We start from the raw sequence: 2,950 nt of genomic DNA on the forward strand, positions 1-2,950 counted from the left end.
TTGCATACAATAAATAAAGGTTTATAAAAATCAAACAGTTAAAAAACAGTTTTGAAACTACACTTGTGTGGATGGAGATTGTTTTAACCCCAAATATGTGTTTATGAAACTCTCCGTGTTCGTGTGGACATGACCTTATAGAAGCAACAAATAATACAGTCCACCTTGTAAAAATAATAGTTTAAACGCCTTCTGTAACACCAAAATATGTCATTAGTATCTTCTAATGTTTGAGTCCTAGTGACATGTTGACATGTGCTGCCACTTGTCAGCTAATCTGACATTCAGAGTGAGAGTGAAACTTTACCTCAAGTCAAGCAGCGTTTGTGTTGCAAACAACTCACATGCTCGTCTACAGGCTGCCAAACTAATTCCAACTGTACGAAAGAGCCCTTCTTCTTCACCTCCGCTGCCGCCATGACGTCCTCGCGTTAGCTGCGTGACACTCAGCGGAGGCTAATGGCGACCAGGACGCACCTGAGAAGCCTGCAAAGTACAGACGTTAGAGGCCAGCAGGTAACAAAGCAGCCACCGTCGCGCTCAACCGGAACTGTGTTCAATTTCACTACGCCGCCGACTTTAACCCTTAATGGGCTAAGTGAGAGTTTGCCAAGCAGGTAATTAAGAAGACTGGGAGAAAGGATTGTTTACTTATTTAAGCTTCGCTAATGTTACCTCATTTCCGCATTCTCTCAGCATTGAACGCATCACAAAAACACGGCATATGTCTTAAAACACTTTGGATTACTTTTTCTTCAAATAAATCTCTTCAGGTGAGCACTTTCTCAATTCTAATTAAATATTGAGAATGTATTTTCTACAAATATATAAATGAAAGTGTTGACAGTCTTGGTATATGTCATGGTCTCCCTCTGCTGGTGCGTTTACTGACCATGCAGCCTCCTTGCATCACCTGCAGGCTTTAAAGCCAAATGAGATGTTCTTATTTAAACGGGGATAGCAGCTCCATTCTATGTGTCATACTGCATCATTTCGCGATATTGCCATATTTTTGCTGAAAGGATTTAGTAGAGAACATCCACGATAAAGTTTGCAACTTTTGGTCGCTAATTAAAAAGCCTTGCCTGTACGGGAAGTAGCAGACGATGTGCGCGTGACGTCACGGGTTGTAGAGCTTCTCACATCCTCACATTGTTTACAATCATGGCCACCAGCAGCGAGAGCGATTCAGACCGACCGAGAAAGCAACGATTTCCCCATTAATTTGAGCGAGGATGAAAGATTACTGGATGAGGAAAGTTAGAGTGAAGCACTAGAAGAAAAAAAAAAGGTGACGGCAGTGGGAGCGATTCAAATGCTATTAGACACATTTACTAGGATAATTCTGGAAAATCCCTTATCTGCTTATTGTGTTAATAGTGTTTTAGTGATATTATAAAGTCATACCTGAAAGTCGGAGGGCTGCAGTGACCGCCAGTGTTTCTGAGAGAAGCCAATGGAGGAGCCAAGATGACAGCTGCTGCAGGAGGACGCTAACTCCGCACAAGTCTCCGCTAAGAGCCGACTTAATATCACAATTTTCTCATCCAAAAACTTGCTGGTTGAAATGTGGTAGAGAAACATGTTCGCTAAAGCCTCACAACAAACAAAGAAACACCGGCTGTGTTTCGGTTGCTAAAGGCAGCTGCAATCCACCGCTTTCCACCGACAGCATTCTTCTTTGACGTCTCCATTATTAATTGAACAAATTGCAAAAGATTCCGCAACACAGATGTCCAAAATACTGTGTAATTATGCGATGAAAAGAGACGACCTTTAGCCGTAAGTGGTGCCTGACTAAAATGTCCGCTCAACCAATAACGTCACAAACACACGTCATCGTTCCGCAACGTTTTTAACAAGAAACTCCACGGGAAATTTAAAATTGCAATTTAGTAAACTAAAGCGGGCGTATTGTCATGTGTTGCAATGTTAATATTTCATCATTGATATATAAACTATCAGACTGCGTGGTCAATAGTAGTGGCTTTCAGTAGGCCTTTAAACTTTGCTAATGTTACCTCATTCCCGCATTCTCTCAGCATTGAACGCATCACAAAAACACTGCATATGTCTTAAAACACTTTGGGTTACTTTGTCTTTAAATAAATGTCTTCAGGTGAGCACTTTCTTAATTCTAATTAAATATTGAGAATGTATTTTCAATAAATATATAAATGAAAGTGTTGACAGTCTTGTTATAGGTCAGGGTCTCCCTCTGCTGGTGCGTTTACTGACCATGCAGCCTCCTTGCATCACCTGCAGGCTTAACCATCCATCCGTCCATTCCCTACCGCAGTGATTCTCAACCTTTCTTCAGTGATGTACCCCCTGTGAACATTTTTTTAATTCAAGTACCCCCTAATCAGAGCAAAGCATTTTTGGTTGAAAAAAAAGAGAGATAAAGAAGTAAAATACAGCACTATGTCATCAGTTTCTGATTTATTAAATTGTATAACAGTGCAAAATATTGCTCATTTGTAGTGGTCTTCCTTCAACTATTTGGAAAAAAAGATACAAAAATAACTAAAAACTTGTTGAAAAATAAACAAGTGATTCCATTATAAATAAATCTACACATAGAAGTAATCATCAACTTAAAGAGCCCTCTTTGGGGATTGTAATAGAGATCCATCTGGATTCATCAACTTACTTCTAAACATTTCTTCACAAAAAAAGAAATCTTTAACATCAATATTTATGGAACATGTCCACAAAAAATCTAGCTGTCAACACTGAATATTGCATTGTTGTATTTTTTTTTCACAGTTTATGAACTTACGTTCATATTTTGTTGAAGTATTATTCAATAAATATATTTATAAAGGATTTTTGAATCGTTGCTATTTTTAGAATATTTAAAAAAAATCTCACGTACCCCTAGGCATACCTTCAAGGTACTCAAAGCGCTTTGACACTACTTCCACATTTACACACACATTCACACACT

General features: G+C 38.8%; 1 protein-coding gene across 4 annotated transcripts in view; it reads right to left on the bottom strand.

Moving 5' to 3' along the window:
• The window catches only part of sh3rf2 (SH3 domain containing ring finger 2), a 61,715-nt gene extending 60,847 nt beyond the window's left edge, over positions 1-868 (bottom strand). For 2 of the 4 annotated variants that reach the window (XM_061899697.1, XM_061899693.1), the window contains exon 1: positions 345-669. The gene's annotated coding sequence lies outside the window, so the exon portion shown is untranslated. The other 2 variants (XM_061899694.1, XM_061899696.1) reach the window with 2 other exon arrangements.
• Between the last annotated feature and the right edge of the window lie 2,082 nt (positions 869-2,950).

This window comes from Nerophis ophidion, linkage group LG05 (genome assembly GCF_033978795.1).
Source record: "Nerophis ophidion isolate RoL-2023_Sa linkage group LG05, RoL_Noph_v1.0, whole genome shotgun sequence".
In the NCBI taxonomy this organism is placed as follows: Eukaryota; Metazoa; Chordata; class Actinopteri; order Syngnathiformes; family Syngnathidae; genus Nerophis; species Nerophis ophidion.